Here is a 9494-nt window from a genome sequence, read left to right as displayed (position 1 = left end):
CAAAATAAAAATGAACACAGAAGTTGTCCTGACCCTAGAATGTAATAAAGATTATGCTATGAATTCAACTATATTAATATTCAATTAATGTATTAATATATTTTAATTATGTGTTTTTAATTTAATAATGGCTTATTGAAATGATTTATCAAAATAATCAATCTATAATTGCACTACTTCTTACTTTATCTGTATGGTTTGAGTCACTTGATTTCATCCCTATTTTTATCAAGTATCTTTCCACATGATTAAAATCTTCATTTTTTTTTTTAAGATTTTATTTATTTATTTGAGAGAGAGATAGCAAGAGAAGACATGAGCAGGGAGGAGAGGGAGAAGCAGATGCCTAGCAGAACAGGGATCCTGATGTGAGGCTTGATCCCAGGACCCTGGGATCATGAACCGAGCTGAAGGCAGACACGTAACTGACTGAGACACCCAGGTGCCCATAAAACTTTCATTCTATATACAAAAGAAACATTTTCTGCTCTCTCAGAAGAAAGAGGAAATAGTAAGAGGAAGGATTCCTTCCCTCTTTATAAGGAAGGACTTGGTAAAATAGAATTTATGGATAACTTGAAAGACATGTAGCGTTAAGACAAAGTAGAGACAAGTTGGCAGGAACAAATCTGTTCATTAGTTGGAATTTAAAGGATTTTTTTTTCCCAAAAATCCTAAAGGCAAAGATATTGATGTTTTAAAAAGGCTAATTGACAAAAAGTTTTGCAGTGACTTAAGATAAGTAGCTTTTGATTAATCGTGTATGATCAGCTTGAAGAAAAAAAAATTTTTAAAAAGATTTACTTATTTATTTGAGGGGTAAGGGACAGAGGGAGAGAATCTTCAAGCAGACTCCCCTTTGAGTGTGGAGCTCAATGCAGAGGCTCTATTTCAGGACACATAAGATTTTGACTTAAGCTGAAACCAAGAGTCCAATGCCTAACCAACTGAGCCACCCAGGTGCCCCCAGCTTGAAGAAAATTTAAAGAAACCAAAACTCAAGGCCAAGTATTGCAGGTCGGGTGCTCTCTGATGAATTCAGATTTTTCAAAAGAAAACTCTGGAATGAGGCACATAGCCAATGCGCAATCTAAATAGGAAGGGTAGTGTCAAAAAGACTAATGTTCAGAATTAACTGAGGCTTGCAAGAATTTACAAAGAGAGAAATAACTTAGATTTAGCTTAGATTTCTGAATATCTGAATAAGGATATGTGTATCAGATAAATATAGGCTTTATATATATTTAACAATTTTTATGGCTCCATAGCTGTGATAGTTAATTTTATGTGTCATCTTGACAGGCTAAGGGGTTCCCAGATTAAACATTATTTCTCAGTGTGTCTGTGAGGAGATTTCTGGATGAGATCAGAATTTGAATCAGTGTATCAGTAAAGTAGATTTCCCTCCTCAGCATGGGTGGACATCATCCAATCCACTGAGGGCAAAAAAAAAAAAAAAAAAAAAGGTAGAGAAAAGAGGATTTTCCCGTTTCATTGTTTCAGTGGGCACATCTTAACCTAACCACTCTGACCATCAGAATGGAATTTACACCATTTTACAAACTTGTGTGAAAAATCATAAATACTACTTTCCCTTTTAGTAACTTACATTATTTTTTTTCCCTACTTTGAAACTAATCTGGCTTCCTTATTCTTGGAGAATTAAAGAACATCACTTTCATGGTTGTATGGTTGTAGGCAGAGTATTCTAAGGTAATGTTGTTTAAAACACATTTCTTTTCTATAATTCTGTTTTTCCATTGGGAAAAAAATTTCAAATAAACTGGGATGCTGTTGGGTGAGGTCAGTTGGAAATGGAATAAAGTTCAGAGCCTCTTAATTAAACATTCAAGTGTCTATTAGGAACTACTCCCATATTAAATTTTCTTTTTTTTTTTTTTTTTTTTAAGATTTTATTTATTTATTTGACAGAGAGAAATCACAAGTAGGCAGAGAGGCAGGCAGAAAGAGAGAGGAGGAAGCAGGCTTCCTGCTGAGCAGAAAGCCCGATGTGGGGCTCGAACCCAGGACCTGGGATCATGACCTGAGCCGAAGGCAGCGGCTTAACCCACTGAGCCACCCAGGTGCCCCAGCTCCCATATTAAAGAAAAACACCATTGTCTACACTCCAGTTTCTGTTTATGAAATCCTGCTACCGTGTGACAATTGCTTTTTTCTAATTCTGATTCTCACTTCCTCTAATCGATACTGACAATCTGGAATATGTTGTTATTTATTAGGATATAAGGGAAGAAGCCAATAGTAAAGATTGTCAATTAGTCTTAGAGTCCAGTGCACATACAGACTGACAGAAGATATATAGAATACACAAGAAGATATAGACATTTCCTAGTTACAGATGACTTTTACAGTGGTGACTTGACTTATTTATCCCATCTCAACTTACTATATATGTCATATCCTTGTCATGATGTGTATTACCTATCTTTTTCTCCTTTTTATCCATTTTTTTCGTTTTTCATTTGTGAGCCTTCATTTTTTTTTCAGCTTTATTGAGTTGTAATTTATGGATAAAATTGCAAGATATTTAAAGGGTTTTTGTGATGCTTTGATATATGTATAGATACATATATAATGAAACGATTTCTCCCATCAAGTTAATTAACATATTCATCAGCTCACATATCCTCCCTCCTTGTCTTTTAGTGAGAATATTTAAGTTCTACTCTCTTAGAAAATCTTAATTATATAATACTTTGTTTTCAACTACAGTCACCATGTTATCCATTAGATCCTCAAACCTTATTCATCTTAAAGCTGAAAGTTTGTAACTTTTCACCAAACTGTACTTATTTCTCCTATCCCCAGCCCCTGCCAACCACTTTTCTACTCTCTGTTTCTGAGTTCAGTTGTGTGTGTGTGTGTGTGTGTGTTTAGATTCCACATATAGGTGATACCGTGTTCATTTGTCTTGTCTGGATTATTTCACTTAACATAATACCCTCCAAGTTCATCCATGTCAAGTAGATGATAGGATTTTTTTTTTAAGGTTGAATAATATTTTGTTTATATGTTATATTTTCTTTATATATTTCTATTCAGACACTTAGGTTGTTGCAATACTTTGGCTATTGTGAAGAATGCTGCAATGAACATGGGAATACAGATACCTCTTCAACATAATGATTTTGTTTCTTTCAGACATTAATTCCAAAAATGGAATTGCTGTAACTTATTTTATTTTTACTTTTTTGAGGAACTTCCATAGTGTTTTCCATAGTGGTTGATCAATTTACACTTCCACTAACAGGGTATAAGTGTTTCTTTTCTTTACATCCTCACCAGCATCTGTTAACTTGTGTCTTTTTGATAATAGTCTTGCTAACAGGAGGTGATAATTCATTGTGCTTTTGATTTGCCTTTCTTTGATGATTAATGATGTTGAGCACTTTTCAAGTAATTGTTAGCCGTTTGTATGTCTTCTTTGGAAAAAAAAATTCTGTTCAGGTCCTTTGCTCATTTTTTAACTGGGTTTTTATTTTGTTTTGTTTTCTTGCTGTTGAGTTTTAGAAGTTCCTTATTACTTTGATTAGTAATCCCTTATCAAAGATGTGGCTAGTAAATATTTTTGCCCATTTTTTTGCTTGCCTTTTCATTTTGTTGATTATTTCCTTTGCTTAGCAGAAGGTTTTTATTTTACACGGTCCAACTTATTTGCTTTCATTTTTGTTGTCTTTGCTTTTGGTGTCATATTCAAAAATTTTCAAGACCAATGTGAAGGAACTTATTTCCTATGTTTTCCTCTATGGTTCCAGGAGTTTTATATTTCCAGGTCTTATGTTCAAGTCTTTAATAATCTGTTTTGAATTGAATTTTGTGTATAGTGTAAGGTAGGGGTCCAGTTTTTTGGTATTTTTGTCTTGTTTTGGCTTGTTTGTTTTTTTGTGTGTCACTATCCAATTTTTCCAGCACTATTTATTGGAGAAACTATCCTTTCCCCATTGTGTATTCTCAGCTCCTCTGTCTATAATTAATCAAACATATACTGATTTATTTCTGGACTTTGTATTTTTTTCAATTTAGCTATGTGTCTCTTTTTTATGCCCATTCCATACTACTTTGATTACTACAGCTTTGTAATAAAGTTTTTTTTTTTTAAAGATTTTATTTATTTATTTGACAGAGAGAAATCACAAGTAGGCAGAGAGGCAGGCAGAGAGAGAGGAGGAAGCAGGCTCCCTGCTGAGCAGAAAGCCCAATGTGGGGCTCAAACCCAGGACCTGGGATCATGACCTGAGCCAAAGGCAGCGGCTTAACCCACTGAGCCACCCAGGCGCCCCTGTAATAAAGTTTTAAATCAGGAAGTGTGATGCTTCCAGCTTTGTTCTTGCTCAGAACTGTTATTCATTCTTCTTTTGTAAAGAAACAAAGCCATCTAGCCCTGAGTTTTTCTTGATTGGGAAATTTTTGATTACTGATTGTCTCCTTACTAGTAACTGGTGTGTTGAGGTTTTCTATATTTTTATGATTCAATATTGGTAGGTTGTATGTTTCTAGGAATTAATTCATATCTTCTCGGTTATCTAATTTGGATATATAATCGTGTACAGTAGTCTCTTATGATCCTCTGTGTCAGTTGTATTGGCTCTTCTTTCATTTATAATTTAATTTGTTCAAAGCCTCTTTCTTTTTATCCTGATAAATCTAGCTAAATATTTAATTATGTTATTATTTTAAAAAATGAACTCTTACTTTCATTGATTTTTTTCTATTTTGTTTTTGGTCTTTATTTCACTTATTTTTCCTTCCCACCACTAGCATTTGGCTTAGTTTGCTCTTTTTTACATAGTTCCTTGAAGTGCACAGTTAGAGGTTCCCCTCACTTTAATGTAGACATTTATTGCTGTGAACTTCCCTTTTCAAATTGTTTTTGCTGACTCCCATGAATTTTGGTTGTATATCCTTCTTGTCTTTTATTTGTTTCAAGACATATTTTTAATTTATTCTATTTTTTTATTTGACCCATTGATTGTTCTTGATTGTTTAATGTATTATATCTTGAGTTGTTGACTGGTGGGATTGTCAAGTATACAGGCATATACATGCAAATGCCAGTGTAAATGAAGGCAATGAAACCCATGTCTGATTCAACATTGTACATAGGAAGCTCCCCTGAGTTCTGTCTAGATATAAGTGTCTTTGTCTATTGTGATCGATAAGTGATTCCTACTCCCTTTTATCAAAGGGCCATTTATTTATGATATGGCTCTCTCTCCATTTACTTCTATCTAGACACTATCTCTTTACCAAAAGCAGCTCTTGGAATTTATACTCCTATCAAATAGCAATGCTGGACAGCCAATAAAAAATGGTCATGTTTGTGATTCAACCTCCTTTTGAAGTTTTTTGACAAAGACATATGTAATGAAGTATAAAATTGCATCCATCAGATTATCAGAATTTAAAGTAAGAAAAGTTATCAAAGTAAATAGAGAAATCACCACTTCAAATTTGAGGGGAGCCTGGGTGGCTCAGCCAGTTAAGCATCTGCTTTCTGCTCAGGTCATGATCCCAGGTTCCTGGGAACAAGCCCCGCATTGGACTCCCTGCTCAGTGAGGAGCCTGCTTCTCCCTCTTCTTCTTCTACCCCACCTTGCTTGGGTTCTCTCATTTTCACTCTCTCTCAAATAAATTAATTAAATCTTCAAAAAAACCCAACAACCAAACAAAAAAACTTCAAATTTAAAATAGGGTTTGACATATGTTTGCCCTTATCTTATCCCACAGAATGGCTTCATAAAGATAAAAATATCTCCCAAATTACAAGTATGCAAAATACAAGTATGCAAAACTGTTTCATCTTAAAGTTTCCCTAGAATAATGTTCTCCAAGTGCCATTCCTAGAGCAGAAGCATCAGCATTAATGTAAATATAGAGCCCTAACCCAGATGTATGGGAGCAGAATGTTGGGGGCAGGACTCAGCATTCTGAGCTATAATAAGACTAGAGGTCATTCTATAATAGAGGTCTATATAACACGACCTCCAGGTCATTCTTGTTCAAGCCAATTCTGAGAACTGTTATATTGGAGTATCAGCAACAATTCTAAATACTAACATCATACAATGCATAAGAAAAAATTAATGAAGTTAAATTTGAATCATTATAGTGAGTAGGAAATGTCAGCAATTACTAGAGTCTAAGGAAAAGAAGACCCTGACTTATTAATTAATTTCAAGATATTTATTACAATTTGTGATGTTTAAGTCACTGGGGTGAGTTGCTAACTATATAGTTGCGGCAAAAGCTATATGCTTCAAGATTATGATATAAAACAAATGGAAAATAGCAATACTAAACACAAAGACCACACAAGAAAAATATAATTACACATTTTATTAATTTTATATAAAATATTTTATATAAAATGTATAGGTTGCTATGAAAGAGTTTAAAAGAAAGATGTAACTTAGACTCAGGGATCAGAGAAAATCATTCTGAGGAATTTGTAACTTTTTAAATGATCTTAAAAAAAAAAAAAAAAAAACACAAAAGTCCAGATAATAGTGGTAGGGTGGTGGAAGAGGGGAGCATTCCAGAGAAAAGGAACAGAAAAAACGTAAAAAACCCCTCTGTAAGGAGAGATATCCATCTATTCAGAAAAACCAGAGTAGATGCTATGAGGCACTATCTAGATTTCTTCTTCAGGATGGAGGCACAGGCCTGAGCCTCTTGCCTTGATTTAGTACCACTCCAAACAGCCTTTCAAACTCCAGAGCTCCTTTTTGGACCACCTTAGGCTTCGGTTTTAAATGTAACCCTGTTCAACTGCTTTTGCCCAACCTTTTGCTTCCTTTACTTTCAGCTCCAATAAACCTCCGAAGCACATGTTTCTCTCTCAACAGTCTGTTTCCAGGAAACCTGACCCAAAACAGGAAAAAATTTATTTTACCAGAGGGGGGTTAGAGAGGGTTAGAACAGTGGGAGATGTGGGTACAGACAGGCAAAGACAGATGCAAGCCTATGCTTAACATAATGCATTTTGTGTTAAGTGGAATAAAAGAGGCCATTTTAACAGATTTTAACAGAGGACTTACCAAATATGATTTAAAATAATCACCCTGGACACTGCATGGAAATAAAATGGACAAAGCTTTCTTCTCACATATGGGTGTAAAATATAGGGATTGGCATGCCTTTCCTGTCATGATGATATTTTAATTTTAACATCCTGTGGTTCTTCATACTTAGAATTCTCAGTCATTGCCATTCTTAGAACAAGAATAAAATTATTTCATAAATGAAGTTTCAAGTTCCTTGGAAAAGGCTCAAATTTTCTAACTCTGAATTCTCAGGAGCTATTTTTATTTTATTTAATTTTATTTATTTTATTTTATTTTATTTATTTGAGTGAGAGAGAGAGAAAGAGAGCACAAGTGGGCAGAGGGGCAGCTGGAGAGGAAGAAGATACCTCTCAGCTGATGATTAGCTCATCATGGGGCTGGGTCCCATGGGGTCCCCATGGTATCATGACCTGAGTCCAAGGCAGATGTTTAACCAACTGAGCCACCCAGGCACCCCTGAATTCTCAGGAGCTATTATCACAATTCTGAATACATAGCAAATGCTGGATACTGAAGTTAAAATAAAAGTTGCTTTGGGCATGTGAGCAGCCAGAAAGGTATTGGCTCTCTCCAGGATGCCTCATCTGCCCTCATCATTTCTGAGAGTTCACTGCAGCTGCCTGGAGTCAGTTCCTTTGCTTCGGCAAGCATAAGGACTGGATATATCTACACACTAAGAATAGATTTGTCTCCTGAGAGCAGGCTCATATTAAGCAAGCCCCCAGAGACAGATGTTTAATGCCTGAACTTAAAGGTAGATCAGCACATTTTCCCTCCTTCAGCAAGCTATACTAAAAGCCCAAATATGACTAAGATGCTATCTGAACATGTGCTAGTCTACAAGTCAAATTACAATCAGAAATATGTTTGGTAAGCACAGAATCAGAAAAAAGGAAAGTCTCTGTGATCTGAATGTGTAAAAGCATCATTCTACTGAGACAACCTGATTCATTCATATCCAAAATGTGGGTTTTTGTGCTTATTAACACCAGACAACAAGTATCTTGGTGCTTAAATAAAAAGGTGCAAAATATGCTTTCATGATGTTTCCAGATTCAAGCAGAGTCCTCATTAAAGAAATACATTTTTTCATAATTATGTTAATTATTTTAATGAGGTTTTAGTTAATTCTTGCTAGAGAAATTTCATGCCTTTAGAATGATTTTCCCCCATCTCTGACATGACTCTGTTTATGATAATTTTATAATTTAGCTCAGATGTTTATGTTATTTCTGTTATTTCAGAGAAGGGAAGCTTATTATTTGGGTAGAAGCTAATTTCTGTCATTTTTTACTTCTGTGTAGTGATTATACTCTAATACTTGAGAGTGAAAATTCTATTGTGTAGTAGACAATAACTTTTGAAATCCTTGTAATATGTGTATGTAATATGTTAATATGTGTAACTATATTAATTACTCAAATAGATGAAGAGTGAGGGAAAGAACTCTATAGAGTAGCACACTATTTATTGAACATTAAATGTCTCAATTTGTTAATAGTTAAGAAAGCACAGAACCACCTATGCAAAGACTTAGAGATCTACATAGATTGGAAATATGGCTTCCAGAAAAACTCTTGCAAATTATTCAGTTGATCCTTTTGGCTTCTAAAGTCCCTTTTATCTTAAGAGTGAGAATAGTGATTGCTATATTATCGTGTATATATTTGTGAAGGATAGTGAGTAAGTTACTTGATAATAGTTATTCTGTTGCCAAATTAAAAATAAAGTAAAATTTCATCCTGTAAATTTAGATAAAATGCTTTATTGTCAATAAGGTCAACCATGAATTTGGACAAGTTCAGTATTTCAGTGATAAATTTTAATTTTAGCCAGAGATTAAAGAAAAAAAAGAAGTCCCTAATGAAAGAAAGAATCAGGAAGAAGAGCAGTGTGGTGGAGTAAAAGAAACAGGACATAAAAGACTCCAGTGCTTTTATCTAGTATTTTCCGATTAGTAGATTCCCCCAAATAAGATAAAGATAATAATATGTGCACCATCCCAACACTTGTCTATTGTGGTTAGTTGAAATAATGTAAGTGAAAATAAAGACATATAAATGTTACTGAAATTATTATACATTTAATAATGTGTATATTATACATAATTATTGTTACAAAATAAATTGTTACTAATATAGTAATAGTATTCAGAATATTTTTACTCATAATGATAATAAAATTTGGACATCTTGGTTATCACAACTCCATACTTGTTTAATGAAAGGAAAATTAGATAAGACTAGAATAATTAGAAAATAATTCTTTATTAACTTTTTCTTAATCATCAAATACTTGAAAATTAACCCTGTTCTTGATGTTTCCAAAATCAGACTCTATATTGACAAGCATCTTTATAATAAAAGTGAAAAATATTTGTTTTATTCTTTTTGTCATTTGTTTTGTTTT

The sequence above is a fragment of the Lutra lutra genome, chromosome 1 (assembly GCF_902655055.1).
Source record: "Lutra lutra chromosome 1, mLutLut1.2, whole genome shotgun sequence".
Lineage (NCBI taxonomy): Eukaryota > Metazoa > Chordata > Mammalia > Carnivora > Mustelidae > Lutra > Lutra lutra.
The sequence above is the reverse complement of the archived record's forward strand: the minus strand, read 5'-3'. Positions refer to the sequence as shown.